This window comes from Stenella coeruleoalba, assembly GCF_951394435.1.
Source record: "Stenella coeruleoalba genome assembly, chromosome: 15".
Taxonomy (NCBI): Eukaryota; Metazoa; Chordata; class Mammalia; order Artiodactyla; family Delphinidae; genus Stenella; species Stenella coeruleoalba.
Window position 1 is genome coordinate 60,556,199 of NC_137161.1, and position 22,077 is coordinate 60,578,275.

At 42.9% G+C, this 22,077-nt stretch overlaps 1 long non-coding RNA gene across 2 annotated transcripts in view; it reads right to left on the reverse strand.

Annotated features, from left to right (window-relative positions):
* The window catches only part of LOC307198266, a 433,339-nt gene that overhangs the window by 346,206 nt on the left and 65,056 nt on the right, over positions 1-22,077 (reverse strand). For both annotated transcript variants that reach the window (XR_013831596.1, XR_013831597.1), the window contains exon 2: positions 16,935-17,017. This is a non-coding gene — a long non-coding RNA (uncharacterized lncRNA). The remainder of the gene's footprint in view (positions 1-16,934; positions 17,018-22,077) is intronic.

The window sequence follows — 22,077 nt, forward strand, 5'->3', positions numbered from 1 at the left end:
AGTCACGAGGATAGGCATGGTGGGTACCCACAGAGACAGGAAATCTTTGTGAAAATGAAAGACTTGAGGTCTTTGAAAGACTTGAGGTCTTTCAAACCACACCTCTCCAATAGTCATTTACTCTATCCAGTCTAGAATGAATTGATTGGCAGTGATCACATTTATTTTCTATTGCTGGGTAACAAAATACCACGAACTTAGCAACCAAAAACATATACATTGATCATCTCACTGTTTCTGTGGGTCAGACATTCAGGCACAGCTTAACTGGGTCTTTTCCTATGGGTCTCACAAGGCTGCAATCAGGGTGTGGGGGGCCGGGGAGGAGGAGGATGTGTTCTCATCCTGAATGTTGACTGGGGAAGGACCTGCTTCTAAGCTCATTTTGGTTGTTGGCAAATGCATTTTCATGTTGCTGAATGACTAAGGGTCTTGGTTTCTTACTGGCTATAGGGGCTGCCCTCAAATCCTAGAGACCAGTGCCAGTTCCCAGACAGTTCAAAACGGGGCTGTTTGCTTTTGCAAGGCCAAAAGGAGAGTCTCTCTCTCTCTAGTCTAAGATAGAGACAATGTCACCTCTGCCATATTCTATTGGTTAGAAGCAAATCCCAGGTCCCACCACGGTGTGATGCCAGGAGGTAGAGATTGTGGAGGCTAGCTTAGAATTTGGCCTAGCGCAGTGATGGATGGAGATAAAAAGCTGGGGAGGGCCCCAAGCTCTCTCTCAGCCCATTCAACTCTCCCTTCATTTTTTTCCTCTGTCTCTATTCCATTGCAGTGTTTCCACAAGGCTGACCAAAATAAAACCCTTTACTGATTTTTTCTCTGGTATGCGACTTATTTTCCAGGCACACTGTGGACTCTCCTTGGGATCCATGGGTCACTTATTGATATAAGGAGGATGTATTACTTTCCTACGGTTGCTGTCACAACAATTAACACAAATGTGGTGGTTTAAAACAACACACATTTATCCTCTTAGAGTTCTCTAGGTGGGAAGTCCAAAAGCAGTTTGACTGGAAATTAAAATATCAACAGGGCTGTGCTCCCTCCAGGGATACTACAGAGTGGAGGTTCCTTTCAGTTGCCTTTTCCCACTTCTAGAGCTGCATTCTTTGCATTCCTTAGCTCCTGGCCCCTTCCTCCATCTTCAAAGCCAGCAGTCTAGCATCTTTAAAACCCTCTCAGCTGAGGTTGTCCTATTGCCTTCTGTGCAGTCAAATCTCCCTCTGCCCTCTGCTTCCCTCCTATAAGGACATAATGGTTGCATTAAGGGCATGCCTAGTAATTCAGGATGATCCCTATTTCAAGATTCTTAATTTCATCGCATTTTCAGTTTCTTTTGCTGTATAAGGTAAACATTCATAGGTTCCAAGGATTAGGACCTGGATCTCTTTGGGGGCCATGATTCATCCTGCCATAGAGGAATTTCTAAACCTTTCTCTGAACCTCTGGAGAAAAAAGAGTGGCTATGATGCAAAATGGTATTTTTTTTTCTTTTAAAGAAGTTTCTCCTTTCACCCTTAAGAGCCACCATAAACAAATCTCTTCTGTTTATTTTGTTTTATTTTATTTTTTGGCCCAGCCTCATGGCATGTGGGATCTTAATTCCCCGACCAGGGACTGAACCTGGGCCCTCGTCGGTGAAAGCATGGAGCCCCAACCAGTGGACCGCCAGGGAATTCCCCAGAATGGTATTGATTTGCTCTAAAACATCTGTAGTGTGGAGGCAAGAAAGCCTGGTACTTCTGCATGCCCAGTTTAAAAGATCTCCTGGACCAGTTCCCATAGAATTGGTAAATCTGTGCTTTAAGAGCAATACAGGGGCTTCCCTGGTGGCGCAGTGGTTGAGAGTCCGCCTGCCAATGCAGGGCACATGGGTTCCGGTCCGGGAAGATCCCACATGCCGCAGAGCGGCTGGGCCCGCGAGCCATGGCCGCTGAGCCTGCGGGTCCGGAGCCTGTGCTCCGCAACAGGAGAGGCCACAGCAGTGAGGGGCCCGCGTACCGCAAAAAAAAAAAAAAAAAAAAAAGAGCAATACAGGATGGCAGGGATGGAATCAGAAAATCCTAGAGCTGAAAGAGCCCTTAGAGATCGTCTAGCCCCACCTTCTACATTAGAAATGAAGAAACTGAGGTTCAGAGGGAAGGAAGGAAAAAAAAAAAGCAGGTTACTTAAGGTTAAATGTATGGTTTGGGGAGGATTTGAGGAATGAAGCCAATCCCAGACTGTCTCCATGATACCACACTGTGCCTTTACTGGAATATATGGGAGGTATTTAAAGTGTCTCCCCTAACTAGCCTGGGAACTCCATGAGAACATAAATGAAGTTTATGGTACAGGCTTATGTTATGTTGTTAAGTTAAGGCCAACTTTCTCTGTAAAGGTTCAGAGCAAATATTTTAGACTTTGTGGGCCACACGGTCTTATCACAACTACTCAACTCTGCTGCAATCACCCCCGTCTTATGGATGAGGAAACTGAGCCTCAGGAAGGTGGTAACTTGCCAGAGGACACATCATAGGTAGGATGGAAACCCAGACCCCTCAGTTCAGGCTGTTTACCTCTAGGCTGGTGGTCCTCCAACCTGGCTGCAGCTAAAATCACTCAGCAGTATCGCATCTCAGACCATGTAAGTCAGAGTCTCTGGGGCTGTGCTCTGAGCATCCACAGGTTTTTTAATTACCCCTGCAATACGAAAATGTAGCCAGGTTTGAAGATCACTGCTCTAAGCGGTAATGCTTCATTGTGAGTTTAACACAAAAACGATGAATAGGATGAGGATGACGATAATGGGAAGAGAGGAACAGCGGTCTAGACAGCCAGTGGCATACACAAACATCCAATTTTTTTTTAATATAAATTTATCTATTTATTTTATTTTGGGCTGTGTTGGGTCTTCATTGTGGTGCACGGGCTTCTCATTGTCGTGGCTTCCCTTGTTGCGGAGCACGGGCTCTAGGCGCACGGGCTCAGTAGTTGTGGCTTGTGGGCTCTAGAGCATGGGCTCAGTAGCTGTGGTGCACGGGTTTAGTTGCTCCACAGCATGTGGGATCTTCCCGGACCAGGGATCGAACCTGTGTCCCCTGCACTGGGGTGCGGATTCTTAACCACTGCGCCACCAGGGAAGCCCAACGTCCACTTTTTAAAAAAATCAATATACAAAAGCGTCAACATTTACAAAATTCATAAAATGGGGAAGACGGGTAATTTGCACTACAAAGGGCAATGTTCACTTGTGTGTAAAGATTCACTGCAGGGCTCTTTTTCGAGGATCAAGTGCATATCGACATCATAAATGGCTTGAGAGAGAATCCAGGAGGGAGGGGGCAGAGGTTTTAAACATTAAAATGTTTGGTGCCACTGCTAGTTGATGATGAGCAAAAAATGAAAATCAAGAGCATCTCAAATTACAGCGTGGAAATGAGAAAAACGTGTCTTAATCATCCAGATTTGGGACATGTCTCTCCTCTGCATTGCTAGCTACACCTGTATGCTCATGACTATTAAAGAAATTAGCGGCAGAGTGCAAGGAGAGTGGAATTAACTCCCACCCAAAGGGCCTCCAACATCTGCCGTTAGGCCTTAAATCCTCACCCTCTTCACAAGGAGACGTTTTCCCTCAAACTCCCTAAGAATGGAATAAATTGCTTCCCAATCCATCCTGATTCTTGGTGGGGATGGAGTGAGGGTGGGAAATATGAAAATGTGCCATTTCAAATCACTGAACCTAAATAGATTGGATATGTCTCCTGTCAGGGATGAATTAATGCCTTAGGCCATTAAAATTCTTGTCACTGTGTCAAGTCTTTTATGACTTCTGATTTCACATTTAAGCAGGCAGTGGGGAGAAAGAGGCTAATATAAGGCCAGGAATAGCCAGAGACAAAGCAAAACTCTTAGGATTGCAAGATTTAGCACATAAAAGTACAGGATGCCCAGTTCAATTTGAATTTCAAATAAACAATGAATAATTTTTTCGTATAAGTATGTTACAAATATTTCATGAGACATACTTATATTAAAATATTATTCATTGTCTATCTAAAATTCAAATTTAACTGGAGATCTTGCATATTAGCTGGCATCTTGTATCTTAATCCCTCTCCAACGCACACCTAATTAATTTCTTGGCCCCAGAATAGAGGCACATTTTTGAGTTTATGCTCATTTGACTGCAGTGACTACACCAACTGTGGCTCCATTAGCACCATGCCACAGCAAGAAAAAGTCTGCATTTCCCCAAATCCCTTGTGTTAAGGGCAGTAACAGCCAACATTCGAGGTGTTTCCTTTGTGATGGTGAATTAGCGGCAGAAACAGGTGGTGAATCTCAATAGCCTTACTCCAAAACCCAGGTGTGAAGGCAGGGAAAGATTCTCTCTATAGGGCAGTCATAAGCAGTCCTGGAATCTTCTAGCACCTGCACCCCGCAACTTTCTCTCTTCCACACATCTTATTCTTGCATGGCCCCGCACAATCAAACACCAAGAGCCCACTGGGCCAAATCTCTGTCAACACAACCTCCTCAGGGCACCTGGGTGCTGGGTATAATGGGCAGCTCTCGGGCAAGCACCTTCCTCTCTTGTCCTCAGAAGAGGACAGCTTGGCTTGGTGTCGCAACCAGGTCCCTCTCTATGACTCTGAAAGGGCGAAAGTCCTCGTGTAACTTGGCCCAGCTCACATAGATCTCAAGTGTGTCCCAGTTTTCCAGCTGCAATATGGCGATAACAGTATGGTGGATTAAAGGATCAGAGCACGTGGAAGGCTTGGAAGAGCTCCTGGCATACAGTAGATGGTCAATAAATGCTGCTCCTTAAGCACGTGATCGGGATGAGGGAGCTTAAACAACTAAGTCTACATTTTTTTCCCACAAGCCCGCCACCCCAAATGCCCTGTGCCCAGTGGTACCATTTCCCCAAAGGGTCCTTCTTAGCAGAGGAACTAGACTCTCCCTTTATTCTCTGCCCGAGGTATAAAGAGATGGGTCTGCCCATAACTCTGCTATGATCCAGGATCCTTGGTGAGGCCTCTACGACACACTTTGCAGATAAACAGAGGCCGGTGGACACTGGCTATAAATATCAACTTTGCACAGAAGAAAATCTGAGGGAAAATGTCACAGCGCAGCATTTCTCTCTGCTGTGCCTGAGTTACTCATGGCCTCGTCTTGCTAAAAACAAAGAGCCAGCTCCTAAAAGTGATTGTTCCTTTTATCGAGAATGAGAAATATTTCTTGCCAGGAATATTCATCCTTTGGAGGAGCCCAGCATCCAAACCATCCCTCCCATTTCATTGATTCTTTCATTCAACCTACATTTATTAAGAGCTTACTATGTGCCAGGCACTGTTCTAGGATTTAGCAGTGAATGAGGGAGACCAAAATCCTGCTCTCATGGAACTCAGATCCTAGTGGGGGATGGCAGAGCATAAACATTGACAGCTGAGTAAATTATATGTTGGGTGGGAAAATGATAGGAGAAAGCAAAGGGGGGAAGACGAAGAGGGAGGAGGATGGGTGGGTGATGGAAAACACTGCCCTTTCAAAGACTCCCCTTATGGGGGTGGAAGGGATGGGGTGCCTGTCCCTGGTACCTGGAAGCTCGGTCGATGGCCATGGCTGAAGCTCAGCTGGTAGGTGCCCATCTCCAGGACTCGACACTGAACAGAGGATGCAAAGACAGTGATCTTTAGAGACACTCAAGTAGCTAAGGCTGGCTTTGGAGTACAGTTGCAAAATAACAATATCCAGGGCAACCACGCAAACGGGGATACCCCACGCTGGCTGGTCTTAAGACCAGGTCCTGGCCAGGTCTTGCCTCCCTTGCTTCCTATTTGTTTTCCAAACCATAGATCCCTTTTCTGCTTCATGTCACTATCATCCATGCTGTCATTTTATTTGCAACCAGAAACTCAGACCTATATACTTCTGCTGAGGAAAAAAAAATCATCTAGATGATATGCATTAGAGTTTTAGGGCTATCTCTATATTCAGACCTTCAGATCTATGATAAAACAGTCCAGAGATACATGATCAACCCACGTAAGCTTTTTTTTTCCCCAAGAAACTTCTCCAGGGAGGTGACATACATTGTGAAACAAGTGTCATCAATTATTATTTGTTTGGGGCAAGGGGTAGAAGGCAGAAAGGAAAAGTATATTGCCAGACTGCAAGAGTTTGGGCACAAACAAAGAGAAAGGAGGCAGAAAACCAGGAGACCTGCTTGCATATTTTAAGCTCCCGCCCCCAGCAATGGATTATCTTATATAGACTGATGACGACGTAATGGTTTCATGGGGTATTTTTTCCCCTGAAGAACCACGATTATGCATTTCCCCTCTGCCAAACACACAAAGAAAGCAGGACACCAACATGGGCTATATGCACTGGGGAACAGAGTCAATTTCCTTCCCATCATGGGACCTCTCAGCTGGTATACATTGATTACGTTTTCCTCGTGCCTCGAGCCATTATTTCTGATACCACAGCCTGCTGCCAGATATGAATTTTCCCCGCTCGTCTCCATGGGAATATCAGACAGAATGAGGAGGAAGTTTTCCCTAAAGAAACCTGGCAGAAAGGCATCTTCTAATTATGAGTATTTAATTTGCATCCCTAGTACTGGCATCCTTGGGAAATGACAGCCCTGAAGTTAATTCTTCTCCTGATGCCACCTGCAGTTCAGGAAACCAGAGCACAAGGCCTGACCCAGAAGGTAGGAAAAAAGCCAGAATCTGGTTGACTGTTGGAAAGTGTGTCAGAGTCCTGATGCTCTTGGTTCTCCTATGAATTACTGACAGAGCCTTGGGGATCCACTGGGTAGCAGGAGTGTCAGAGGTGAGAAGATGGCAGGCGTGTTATCCTGGACTTGGTAGAGGCTGGTGATTAATCCTTCAGCCCCATGCATGGTGTCAACACTGCTGCTGACATGCTGGCAGGCACCCACTGTCAAATCCTGCCTTAAGCAGAAACACGTCCCAGGCAAGGTTTACGCACATCGCCCCCAGAGGTCCTTCCCCAACACCGGCTCTGAGGTCATGAGTGGGAAAGAGGAAAAAATGTTGAGAGTCTTGGCCCCACGCTCATCACTAAAACCTCCAGCTGCGGAGTCCAAGTGCCTGCCAAGCTCCAAGTGCTCACAGCAAAACTGCACAGAAGCAAGAATGTCCTGGAAAGAGTGTCCCTGCCTTTGGCTGGGTTCCCACAGAAGTAGAGCCTGAGACAAGACTTAAGTGTAAATTTTTTATTGGGGAAGTGGTCTCGGGAAACCTCAACAGGTTAGTGAAGAGGTGAGGAAGCGGCCAATACAGACTGTGTCATCAAAAAGATTATTGCTCTGAGCAACGGGAGCACAGTCCCAGCTCTGGGAGAGAACTGGGGGGCACGCACCTCGGGACGATTCCACAGTGTGGGACTGCCAGGCTGCAGTATTTACCCACTAGCTCCCCATCTGCCATTGGGTGGCTTCTGGGGACATTAACTCCTTGGCACTTCCAAGTTGAAGTAACGGGATGTGGGTGAATCCGTGTAACTGGGGGATGCCTTGCAAAAGCTCTCTATGCATACGTGGACCCACAAGTAGCAGTTTAGCATGGGCGAAAGAATCCTAATTTGTACTGTGGAATGAGAGAGGACCTCTGCGAGCTACTTAAAAGTTCTAGCCCAGTCTTTTCATCTGTCATATGGGTAAGCAACGCCTTCCCCTCACACTTCATAGGGTTATTGTGAATGTGGTTATGTGACTGCATCTCCAGCCTTGCTAAAACCACTTAGTGACTTCCAATATCTCCTACGATGAAAATCAAAATCCCTTATGTGGTCCACAAGGCCTTGTGTGGTCCTATTCTCCTTCCATCCACATTCCCTCCGCTACTGCCCACTCTGGAACCTCCTCTCATGTTCCCCCTGTGATGCTTAATTTTGGGGGTCAACTTGACTGGGCCACAGTACGTCCAGACATTTGGTCAAATATTATTCTGGGTGTGTCTGTGCAGGTGTTTTTGGGTGAGATTAATTTTTCAATCAGTAGACTAAATAAAGCAGATTGTCCGCCCCAATGTGGGTGGGCCTCGTCTAAACAGTTGAAGGCCTAAATAGAAAAAAAGGGCTGACCCTCCCACAGATAAGAGCAAACTCTTCCTGGCTGACTGCCTTGAGCTAGGACATACGTTTTTTGTTTTTTGCTTTTTTTTCCCTGCCTTTGGACTCATACTGAAACATTGGCTCTCCTGTGTCTCCAGCTTGCCGACTACCATCTTGGGACTTGCCAGCCTCCATAATCACATGAGCTACTTCCTTGTGATAAATCTCAAGAATTCTGAATAATACACCCTCCTCCTTTATTTTTTGTGCTGACTCTGCCTCTTTGAAGGTCTTTTACTCCCTCCTACCAAGTGTTCCTTACACATGTGGCTTCCTCTGCCATAATGTCTGCCATCACCACCACCACTATTATCACCATCCCTCACCCTTGCCTTGTTAACTTACACCCATCCTAGAGTTCTCAGTGCAAACACTACACCTTCAGAGAAGACTCACGGGATGGTGTAATTCTGGGGTTAAAATTGCCGTATTTCCTGTATGCATCAGTACAATTTTCTCAGAGGAAAGAGTAATGAATGCATCAGAAGCTTAAAAACTGGCACACTCTTTGACCCAAAATCTGCACCTAAGAATCTGTCCTAAACAAATGTTTCCAATTCATGAAGAAAGTCAAAGTTGTTTATTTCAGAATGGTTAAATAGTAAGACAGGAGAAAGGAAGGGAGGGAGGGATGGAGGGAGGGAAGGAAGGAAGGAGATAGAGAAAGTAAAAGAGGCCAGGAAGGAAAAGAAAAGAAACAAATTAAATATCCAACACTAGGTGATTGGTTAAATACATTATATACATCCATCCAATGGAATGCTATTCAGCCATGAAAAATGATCACACAGAGGTATAATTATTGACACATAAACGGGTTCATGATACAACACTAATTTCAAAAACAGGTCATAGAAAAATATGTTCAGTAGTAGTATGTTCTGTAGGCATGTTCAGTGGAATCTCAACTGTATCGTGTGTGTGTAATATGCATGTGTGTGGGGGGTACAATGTGTCTGCATGTAGAACCACAAAATATTTGGAAATATTTAAAACTAGCTTCCTCCCCACCCCCTTCTCCTTTGCTTCATCTAAGTTTTCTAGATTCAACTTAATGAAAGAGCTCAACTGTGGTGGAAAAGTAGTAACTTTGACATTCCTAGCCATCCAAACAAATTGCCCTTTTAATACTCTGCATTTTTCCCTTGATTGAGGGGGAAAAAAATAGGACCACTGGGATGAATCCCAGAGAAGCAGAGCTACCTGAGTCAGGGGAACATTGGCAACTGGTGCTTCCTCTTCCATTTTTCTTCTCTTTGACTCCTATCTTTGCCTAGATGACTCCCCTCCTATCTCCCTTTCCTCTTCCTACATGCAACTCCATGTAGCTCTAAGTTCTGCTTAAATCAAATCAGAAAGAAAACACAGAAATCAAACCCCAAACTGAGGTTCTCCATGCTTCCCACTCATTAATAACCCTTCAAGGTTATAGTTAACTTGAGGTACCTTAGTCCTGTTTCATCTGCTCCCCTGTCAGAGCTGTCCTGAGGAATTACAATCTTTAAAAACAGAGCTCAGAGTGGTCAGAACCAAAAGGAGATAAGCATATGTTTGTGTGAACTGAAAAATTGCCCTATATGGAACCGAGTCAAAATAAATCAATAAAAGCAGTTTCAGACATGTGCTGCAGAGAGAAACTGTTAATTACTGGTATTACCACTGATATCTATTCATTTGAGACTTTTGTTCAGCAAAGGCAATTGCCTGGCCTGGTTACATAACCAAAATCAAGAGAATTTACAAAGAAAAAGGGAAAAAAATGTTTTCAACTCAAACTCAGACAAAAGGATTGAAGGAAAATGAGACAAGTGATATTTGCTGGGGATTTACTGTGACAAATCAGCTCAGAGAAGAATATAAACCTGCCCAGTTTCATCCCAATATCACCTGTCCTCACAGGGTTGTATTCTCTGCATATAGATTTCAAGTTTGAAAGAGCCCTGATAGAGACCCTTTTAAGAGTGTTCTCCACAATCAAAAGGTTTCTTCCTGGGCTTCCCTGGTGGCGCAGTGGCTGAGAGTCCGCCTGCCAATGCAGGGGACACGGGTTCGTGCCCCGGTCCGGGAAGATCCCACATGCTGCGGAGCGGCTGGGCCCGTGAGCCATGGTCACCGAGCCTGCGCGTCCAGAGCCTGTGCTCCTCAACGGGAGAGGCCACAACAGTGAGAGGCCCGCGTACCGCAAAAAAAAAAAAAAAAAAAGGTTTCTTCCTGATCAAAAGGGATTTTTGTTCTTAGTTGATTCCTTTGAAAATATATATAATAAAACCACAGAGCTTAGTGGTTAAGAGTGAGGATTCTGGAGTCCCGAAGACCTGGGTTCGAGATCCATTTCTGCCCCATCACAGCTTCAGTGGCACTGGCAGGTCACTAAAGGTTTCTGAGCATCTGTCCTCATATGTACAATGGATATAATACTAATCCCTACCTCACGGAGACGTGTAAGTCGAAATCTGTGTGAGGCACACTAACAGTGTGTAACTGCGGAGGAGAAACCACTTGAGTATTTTAAATAGCAGGATTTTAATGCTGGGGATGTTTGGGTGACAAAAGACCAAGGTACCAAATGGAACAATGTGGGAATCCTACTTTAAAGCAATACAGAGAGTCCCCGACTTACGACGGTTCAATTTCAATTTTTTGACTTGGTGTGAAAGTGGTACGCATTCAGTAAAAATCATACTTCAAGTTTTGAATTCTCATCTTTTCCCAGGCTAGCCCTAGGCAGTACGGCCCTCCAATGATGCTGGACAGCTGCCGAGAGCCGCACCTCCTAGTCAGCCACGTGACCACCAGGGTAAACAACCGTTACAACCGTTCTGTACCCGGACAACCATTCTGTTTTTCACTTTCAGTACAGTATTCAATAAATGACACGAGATATTCAATACTTCGTTATAAAATAGGCTTTCTGTTAAGTGATTTTGCCCCAGTGTAGGCTAATGTAAATGTTCTGAGCACATTTAAGGTAGGCTAGGCTCAGCTATGCTGCGCAGTAGGTTAGGTATATTAAATGCATTTTCCACTTAACAATGGGTTTATCGCGACATAATCCCATCATAAGTCAAGGAAGATCTTTACTTTTAAAAGTCTAGACTGATGCAGAAAAAAATCGATGATAAAGAAAATATCAAAACTTTAAATAAAGACAGGATCTGACCCCACACTTACATGACTCAGCCTCATTGTTTCTTCCTCGTCCTGGTCCTGCCAAAGATGAATAAACAGCAGGAATCGACCACAACCCCTAGGACAAGGGACCAAGGGAGGTTGGGCGTTACTGAGCCCAGGACAAAAGCGGGGTCTGTCCCACAGGACCTGCAGCCACAGAGGAGATACCGCTGCTGCAGAGATGCCATGGCAGACAAAGGGAGAAAGAAATATCATGGCTTATCCCTCCCTCCTGCCTGCCAGTCTCCCATCAGCACCTCCCACTGGCCAAGTTCAGCTGAAACTCTGCTTATGTGGGAGCCTGGGAACCATGGTCTGCAGCGGGAGGGCAAAGGATGGATCTGAGGCCAGATAGGTCCAGAATGGCCCAGGAACTTAACTCAGTTCCTCTTCCACCTAAGGGCTCAGAAGTGTGAGGACAGGGTCTCCCTGAGCCTGATTTCTAGAAGAAAATGGGCTTATGTATTTGAGACTGCCACCAAAATGATGATGACAGACGGTGGTACCCGGCAACAGATCCTGAAGGTTTTCTCGCATCTATGTCATCTCCCATACCATTCTCTCTATAATGGGGGGTGTAGGGGAGGAAGGGTCCTCCTGCATGCACATCTCCAGACATAATGGGAAGTGACAAGGACAAGAACATGACCACTCCCGCCCTCTGGGATTCATGAAGTTACCAAATCAGAACTGCCCCAAACTAAGCCCCTTTCAGAACTACAGGAAACTGGAGAGACACACACATAACGAAAGGGTACACCAGCAGGATTCAGACTCATCAGATGCTGGTTCTTAGACCCTTCAGCTCTCAGAAGGAGGTGGTGATGGGCAGGAGGCGGCAGGGAAAGGGAATTGTCCAACTAGTTCAGAATTTCCCGTCTGGCAGTTGTGCTGGTCGGGAACGTGGGATTGGAGGTCAAACGGGTTTGAATCCTCGTTCTGCCCTCAAATGGGATGTGTGACCTTGGGCAAGCAGCTGAGCCTCCCTCAGCCTCCATGTATCAGTAGAATGAGGATAATCACAGAACCTGGGTCAAATGGCTGTTGTGTGGATTGAACAAAATTATGTGGGTGAAGAACTTAGAGATCCCAGCTCAAACCAAATACTCAATAACTGGCAACTGATACTATCTTCATCCTTATGATTATCACTGAGTTGGAGACAGGGATGGACGTTGCACTGCAGGAGGTAGTAGTTCAATGACCTCTGGGATATGCAGAATAGTATGTTCAGTGATTTCTGAACTTGGGGCCCAAGTTCAATGTATAGTGTGTTTCATAGATAGGGAAGGATTTCAGTTTCTCTCAGGTAGTATTGCTCATACATAGATGTAGATGTAGGTGAAGATGTAGGTGTAGCGTCAACTAGGTATAGGTAGATACACATATGGCTATACTTTATATAAAGTGCATACTTTAAGGAATCATGCTAAGTGCTAAACAAAACTAGATCTAAAATCAGTTACGTGTTACTCTCACACAAAATTACGACCAACTCTCTGTTCAAATTAAGTGTTCACTGAGCAAACACTATGTGCTGGGCACCGTAGTAGGCATTACAGGTGAGGGATACAATTAAGAGTAAGACATGATTGCTACCCCCAGAAGCTCCCTAACCTATGGGGAAAAGAGACATTTATAAAAATACTTCTCCCTAAGGCAGGGAGTGACTAAGTTCAACTTTGAATCCTTCCTGGAAAAAGCAGCATTTGAGCTGGTCTTGTTCAGTAAGCTCATGAAAAGAGAAAAATGGAGCGCAGGATTCAAAGAGCATCTCACCTTGCTTTCTGTGGGAAAAGTGGAGCTGTGTGGTCCTTGGAAATACCTTCCTTCCTTTTGTATTAAGTTTGTTATCAGCCTTTTTCTTTCAGCAGGAGGTGGGTGCCTAAAAGTTGTCACTAAATAATGTTTTCAAGGTTCAACCGTGGTGTAGCATGTATTGATACTTCTTCCTTTATGTGGTTGCATAATATTCCATTATATGGAATATTTTTATCCATTTTGTTTATCCATTCATCTGTTGATGGACATTTGAGTTGTCCCCTTTGGGCTGTTATGAATAATGCTGCTATGAACATTCATGTATAAGCTTTTGTTTGAACACCTGTTTTTAATTGTTTTGGGTATTTTCCTGGGAGTGGAATTGATGAGTCATGTTGCATTCTATGTTTAACTTTTTGGGTAACCATCTGATACTTCTTAACAACCACCAGAGGAATAGAGTTTCTCCTTCCAGGAAGATCCATAAAAGTACTGGGATCAAGTCTCATTGCCCATCTTTGGTCACATGTCCATCCCTGAACCAATTATTGTGGGCAGGAACATGGAAAACCATGACTAATGAAGGTATGTCTACCTCTTCAGTAAAGAAAGCTCTCTACCCAAACCACACGGACTGAGATGGGTGAATAGGTGGTTATTTTCCAAAGGGAAATCAAAGTAGTGTTAAGTAGCGAAGAGGAGGGGAAACATACTGGAAGACAAAAAGAAGTGTCCACCACTTCACAAAGGAAGCGATAAAACAACTGCTTGTGATCATAATGTGGGAACATGTGATGCATATTTCTTGAGCACCTAATATACGTCAGGCACTATCCCAAATGTTGTGCACAGAGGATAAGTATACCCATGACACAGGTTAGAAAAATGAGGCTCAGAAAATTTAAGTAACTTGCCCAAGGTCACACTGTTAGAAAGTAGTTGAGCTAGGACTTGAACCCAAATCTCTCCAATGCCAAAGCTCCTATCCTTTCCTTTATACCATGCTGGTACTTTATTGGGTACAAGGCAACAGGCATGAAATAATCTGGATGACTTCTTGGTAAAGGATTACCATCTTAATATTCACCATGTTAGGTACCAAAGTTTGAGCCTCCACGTGCACAGATACACTTAAGCACAATTTCCAGTGCTTTGAGTTGAATGGATTTAACCCTCTGTCTCCCATTACACAGTCTTCTTTTTCCTCATTAAAATTAAGGACAATGTCCTTTATCAGCCAATGGGTCTCTTAAAGATGGTCAGAACTCCAAAATTCCACTTGGGAAACCTCTTCACTGCACAGTGGAGTCTGTGATGTCTTCAAAGAATGTAGAAATTAAATTTCCTCACCAAGGCTTCCCAGGTCTATCAGTAGTGGAACTTTAGCTTTTAAGCCATATTCCTTCTCTTGGACATCAAAACATTTTTTTGTTATAGCATTTAATTTGATTCAACCCCGAAGGATTTTTTTTCCGAAATGGCAGGGATCTGCTTATCTTTCCATACTCTGGGTAAAATCTCAGTCCTGTTGTTAACATGGTACCTTGTCTCCCTCCTCTGTCTGAGCTGGGAACAAGAAGAAACCTTTACAATGACAGTCTCATAATAGGATTGCATTTTTTCTGCACATTACACCTCAAGGGATCATCGTCATTTGTCTCCTGCAAATGACAATCCAGCTTCTCTGGGCCCCCTAGCTGCTTGGGGAGAAATGCTACAGCATAGCTTGTCTCCAATGATGTTTTATAATTAGAGCAGAAATCCAGTGCTGATAGAGCTGTCTGGATAAAGAGGTGCGTGAGCCTTTCTGCATCCACATCAGCCCCCAGTGGCTTGAAAGCATATCTGATGTTTCTTCACTCTGATGACATTTTGTGCACACACATACAAATAAGAATCAAATCTGATCACACGCAAATACGAGTCTCCAGGAAAAAAAGTCAGCCTGTTTATTCCCCACTAGACGTTTTATAGCTCCCTACCTCTGTACTTTTTTAATGCGCTCTTTGCTTTTTTCTGAAATACCCCTCTCCTTATCTCCACTTAGACAAATACATCTTTCAACTGTCTCCTGAGACCACTGCAGCTTACAGTGATTTCATCCTCCAGTGGCATTTGACTGTACCTTCCACTCGGCAATTAATCATGAGCTTCCTTGTGGCACTGCCTGTATTCTGCAACTGAACTGTTTTAAACTGTTCATATTTATTGTCAGGGCCCTGGCCTTAGTTTTAATCTTACCCTGAATTAGAGGGAAATGGGTGGTTAGAGGACAAACCAATTGATTAAAAGGGCTGAGAATTCTCCTGTCCTCTCATGCACCTCACTGCTCATCCTCAACCACCCTCTTGGACGTTCTATATATCAATGGAAGCTCAAAACAATTACTCACATCAACTACAGACATCAAGAGTTCTTGAGCGTACTGAAAATTACTCCATGAATTCTGAGGAGCTAAGCCAAGCAAGAAGGGAGTGAAAGTCAATTAACAATAAAGACAGTGGATAGGTGACGTTAACCTTGTTTGAGGATGAGGGCTTTACCTGACTTAGACCAACCATAAACGCCTCTTTGGGTGGCTGTCCATGGTTCTGAAAGTTCTGCTGCCACGGACAACTTACCTCCTATCATTAACTTGACCCTTAACTCCCTAACTGCAGCTACCGTTGATTCTGTTCACATGGCCTGACCCCTCATTTGGCCTGACTTCAACTAAATTCTCTTCTGAACAACCCGTGTCCCAGATCAACAGTCCTGGGAAGCAATGGTAGTTTAAAGAATAGACTCTGGAATCAGACTGCCTGGATTTGAAGCTCAGATCCAATCCACGATAAAAAGGAAGCTACTTAACATCACTTGTCAATTTGGGATAGTAGTACTATGTACTTCATGGGGTTATTCAAATAATTAAATGAGAAAATCTCTATAAAGAGTTGAGCAGAATCCCTGATACATAGTAAGTTCTCAGTGAGCCTTTTATTGTGATGGTTACGTCTTAGACCCTTAACTATATGTAAGGTATTAAAAGAAAAGAACTGAATCTTTTCCTTCATGATACCTTCTAGTGGCTAGAGTAATAGGATGGGCAGGTGCTTTGAAGTAATTCAGACTGAGTCCAAATCCTGGTCCCACAACATACTAGCTGCATGATATTAAGCAATTTACTTAACCCTTCTTAGCCTCCTTTTCCTAATTTATGAAGTGGAGTAAATAATATTATTTTTTCGGAGTTGCAAGTATTCTAGAGGATGTACATAGATAGTTGGACTAAACTGTATGTGAAATAATTAGTGATCATTGCGTTTATGGCTACAAATTTGAGAGGACTGCACAAAGATTTCATTATTTCTCCTCAGCTATCAGCAACAGTCTGTGAGAGTCAAGAGTGTACACTGAGGAAAAGCAGCAAGGATTTGATGCTTTCTCCTGGGAGGCCCATTTCTCTGGGAAGCTCATTTCTCTGGGAGGCTTCTATGACATTCCTTTGTATGGTGATTCATTTATTTAAGACAGTTAAAGCCTTGGTCGTCAACTCATTTTTTTTTTTTTTTTTACAAAGAAGGGAATTTCGTGTAGAGAACTTCTGATGTTACCTCTCCATCATTAGCCTGGCTGTGTAACATGCGTAACATAGGTCCAAATGAGACTCAAGAAAGACTATAAATGATTCTATCTCAGAAAATATTACCTTTCTAACTGTGAATCAGGTGCTATCATTGTATTCAATGCCCAGCATGTTGAAATTAAGTTCTCCTGTTCATTAACATAGTTTTGGAGAAAATCTGGAGACCATCAAAAATGCGTTCATAAATTACCACTCCTGGAATCACTCCCATACAGGGAAACCCTTCCCAACGTACCTTCTCCAGGAGACAGTCCTTTGGAGGTTGAAGGAACAATTGGCCATTGCACTTCACAGTACCAGCTGCATGATAAGTAGGACCTGATGGAAATTGGTAAGAAAAATCAGGACAAAATGTCATCTCTTCTTTGTAGACTATATGCCAAGTGCAGAAGCTTCTGATTCGACACACAGTGTTATTTTCCCACCTAGGGAACACCCCTCCATTTATCAAGCTTGATCTAAAGAATAAACTTCAGACATGTTTTTAAAGAGGTAAGGGCTCAGACAGAGCTCCTGCTGGTCATTTTGCTCCCCTGAAAAATCAATCTTTCCTCTGGCCTATGGGAAGCATGACACCATTGTCTGTCCACAGTCTGCTTAGCCCCCAGAGCCCATGCCCCACCCATAAGAAGAGCTTACCAACCTAAGGCTTCAAATGTCTGATAGACCAGGGAATTAAGAGTGGCCATATTGGGAAGTTGTCCCCCGAAATATCTTCTGCTGCTTTCACTACTCTGAGAGTAGCTGAAAAGCTCCAAAACATGTTTTTAGAAGGCAATATTAGGCATGCAATCTACTAACATGTCACCAAATATCAAAACTTATTCCTAAATTCCACAGTGGTTTAGGGAGAAGCAGAAACCAAAGAAAATGGAAGGGAGTGCAGTAATGGGGTTAAGAGCATGGACCTGGGTTCACATCCCATCCCCACCCCATCTTGGCTATGTTGAGTTACTTACTGATCCACACCTCAGCCTCCTCCCCTATAAAATGCGAATACTAACATCACCTATCTTACAGAGTTGTCGTGGGCATTAAACTATATAATCCATATAAAGTGCTTAGCCCAGGGCCAGTAAATGGCAAATATTCAATAAATGGTTTATATAACATTTTTGACCCATGATATGCATGATCTCATTGATCATCACAATGCTATGAAGTAGGTATTGCATCCCTCTCCCATTTTGTCACCAAGAACACTAAGATTTAGAGAGGGAAAGGAATTTGCTTTGGATCCTGCTGCTGGGAATTGGCAAATCCATGATTCAAACCTACATCACTCTGACCCAGACAATCTTAGCAAATTTAATCAACTGTTATGCAGAAGACCCAAGCCCTTTGTAATCTCTGACCCCAGTAACACAACCCTCTCTGAGGGACAGATCAGCCCCAGCAACGAGCCAAGGGGAGAATTGCTCTGATTTCCAAATTGCAAAATGGAAACAATTATTAAAAATTTATAAAATTGCAACCCATACAGCTAAATCACCTTAGGGCACAAGTGCAAAATTCAACCCATTCAGCCTAACTGCCTCCAGGTTCCAAACATCGCAAATGTAAACCTGTGCATTTTCATAAAATTAAGATCCTAGGGAACAGGGTTTGTCAAAGGACAACTTCATGTCCCCTTCTTTGCACAGATCCCAAGAAGGGGAAAAGGAGAAGTGAACTCACAATGACTGAGCATTTACTAAGTGTCAGGCCTTGTGGAAAGTGTTTTACAGATCTTATCACTTCATCCACCAAATAACATTAAGACATAAGGATTATTAGCCCCTTTTCACCGGTGAGTAAACTGAGAGTCAGAGAGGTGAAGTGACTTGCCCAAGGTCACTCAGAAGAAAAACCAGCATTAAAATATAGGTTTAGGGTTTCCCTGGTGGCACAGTGGTTAAGAGTCCGCCTGCCGATGCAGGGGACACTGGTTCGTGCCCTGGTCCAGGAAGATCCCACGTGCCACGGAGTGGCTGGGCCTGTGAGCCATGGTCACTGAGCCTGCACGTCCGGAGCCTGTGCTCCGCAGTGGGAGAGGCCACAACAGTGAGAGGCCCGCGTACCGCAAAAAAAAAAAAAAAAAAAAAAAAAAAAAAAAAAAAAAAAAAAATATATATATATATATATATATATAGGTTTATCTAAACCAAGCACCATTCACATAGTCTATGATGGGGCTGTGCCCCTGCAGACGTCCTGAAAGCTGTTTCCAGTATACCCCACTGGACTTTCCCGGAGCCAGCATTCTTTAAGAAAAATTAAATTAACTAATCAATGGCATTGGTGCCATCACTGAGACCTGGGTGGGCATGAAGTCTCAGAAATAGAAACCTTTCCTAGAAACACTGTCTTTGCTCCATGTCTCCTGACTCCAGTTAACAATTCTGAATAAAGTAAAAGGTTTTTTTAAAAATCCTTATTAAGCAATAGACTCCTCTCTGTAACTCCTATGTGTTCACTCTTTCTGAGCCTGGCCTGAGTGTTAATCCTCTTTCCCTGTGATCTTTATACTCTTAGAAAGTACAGCACTCTGAACATGAAGTTTAATTATTGAAAGGGGGTGGGCTATGTAAAAAGTTATACCTGAGGATTTGCCATGCAAAGGACAGATGGATACCACCTAGTAGAACAATTCCTTTTGCTAGAGCTATGGGATTATGGCAAAATTGCAGTTAAACAAAGTAGACCATGCCAGGGAAAGATGTCAGCACTTTCTGAATAAGCCTGCTTTCCAATGGCTTATAAAGTTACCTCTAAAACTTTGCTCTGGGATAAAACCTGGCTTGCAAAATACTGGTTTTAAATTATGCAGCATTTAGGAGCGCCTTCCTAGCATTCACCAAACTAAAATCCTTTCTTTTTTTAATTAAAGTGACTTTACTTTTCATATAATGCTGAGGTGACCTCTTCTATATTGGGAGTTTGCGAGAACACTTTTAAGGAAAAAAAAGATATTAAATTATCAGTCATGTAAAGTTTTACTTCCACCTAGGATGTAGAAAGCTGGAAGGAGCTTCACTCCCACCCTAACAACAAGAAAAAGGCAGATAAACTTCAAAAACATAATTTTTCTTCAATGCATCTGAAAGCTGAGGTCACAGGGAAACTGAGTAGCTTGAACTCCGCAGAAAGGCGCCTCCAAGGATCATCTGTGGCAAAGTATGGGATGAAGAGACACCAGGCATACAAGTGAGTAAGAAGAACTCAGATAAATTTTTTTAAATTTTCTAGAGGCCAAGTGTGGGCTAGCATGTGATTACAGAATCCCTGAGAGTCACAGGCACAAGGGAAGCTTGTACACATTTCCAAGCTCTTGTCCATAGACCATCAGTAGGTGCTTGGGAGAAAGATCAGAAGAAGGGTGAGATACTAGAAAGATCTTTTCTTGGTGGTATAGTCCTATCGTGCTGCTGGGTTAAATGTAAAAGCCCTCATCCAAATCCTTCTGCCCAACAGAACACATACCTCAAGATGATGGAAGCAGGGCAGCAAATCCAAGGCACAGGTGGAGACCCACTGTAGCAGGAGAAAAGGCAAGAGAAAAATATCTTCTACCCCTGGGGCAGGGGCATGAAACAGTTACATAACAACAGAGGGATCTGTTTACCAGTGTCACAACAATCCTAAATGTATATATACATAACAAAAGAGTTTCTAAATATTTGAAGGAAAAGATGGTAAGACTGAAAGGAGAAATGGATAAATGCACAAATGCAGGTAGAGACAAAAGCACCCCTCTCTCAGTGCTACTTGACAGAACAAGTAGGAAGAAAACAAGTAGGGATACAGAAGACTTGGACAAGACTATCAACAACCTGACCTAATTGACATTTATAAAACACTCTACCCAACAACAGAATATACATTTTTTTTCAAGTGCACATGGAACATTCCCCAAGATAGACCATAGTTCTTCTACACAGAGGTCTACACAGGCTCTTCCAGAAAAACAGGAAAGAAGGAAAGACTTTTCAACTCATTCTCTAGGCAAGCATTATACTACTACCAAACCAGACAAAGAAATTAGAACAAAGAGAAGCAAACTATAGAACCGCACTGTCAAATAGAACTTTCTGCTTTGGTGGAAATATCTGCACTATACAATATGGCAGCCCCTAGCCACATGGGGCTACTGAGCACCTGAAATATAACTAGTGTAACTTAGGAAATAAACTTTTAATTTTATATAAGAATTTAATCTATTTATATTTAAATGTATATAGCCCAGTGTCAAGGAATTACTGTCTTGTATAGTGCAGCTATGGACCAATGTCCCTAATGAACACAGATGCAAATATCCTCAAAAATATTAGCAAATGAGATCTAGCCATGATAAAAGAATGATAAAATATCATGACTGGATGAGGTATCCTAGGAATATTACCTTAGGAGTGCAAAGTTAGTTCAGCCTTCAAAAATCAATTAATACCAACAGACTAAAGAGTGAAAACCATATGATCCTATCAATAGACTCATAAAAAGCAGTCAAAAACTTCAGTGTCCATGCATGATATGATCTGTCAGCAAGAAAGGAATTACAGGTAACTTCTTTGACCTGGTAAAGAACATTTGCCAAAAAAACTACAAGTAATAGCATATTCAGTGGTGGAAGACTGAACACTTCCCCCCTGAGATTGGGAAAAGGCAAAGGTATCCACTCTCATTAATCCTAGTTAACATTGTACTAGAGGTCCTGGCCAAAACAATACAACAAGAAGAATAAAGACACACAGATCATAAAGAAAGAAGATCATCTGTGTTGACAGTAACACAATTATCTATGATGAAAATACCAAAATACCTATAAAAAAACTACTAGAACTAATAAATGAGCTAAGAAAGATCACAGAATTAAGGTCAATATACAAATATCAATTGTTTTTTCTATATAGTAGCAATGAATAATTGGAATTAAAATTCTAAAACAAGTACCATTTATTATACCACTAACAAACATGAAATACTTAGGTATAAATTTAACAACGTATGTGCAAGCTCTTATGCCAAACATTATAAAATGCCTATGAGAGAAATCACAGAAGATCTAAATAAATGGAGAGACATATCATGTCTAAGATAGTGAAGGCTCAGGATTCTTAAGAATTCAACATCCCCAAATTTATCTATAAACTGATAAGCAATCCCAATCAAAATCACAGCAGAATTTTTATAGAAATTGCCAAGTTTATTCTAAAATTTGTATGGAAAAGCAAATGCATTAGAGTAGCCCAACTAATTCTGAAAAAAAGAACAAAACTGAGGACACACACTACCTGTTCAGTTACCATGAACAGTGTAGTACTGGCAAAAGTGCAGACACATTGATCAATGAAGCAGAAAGAGAGTTCAATAAGAGACCCACACATATATAGTCAATTGAT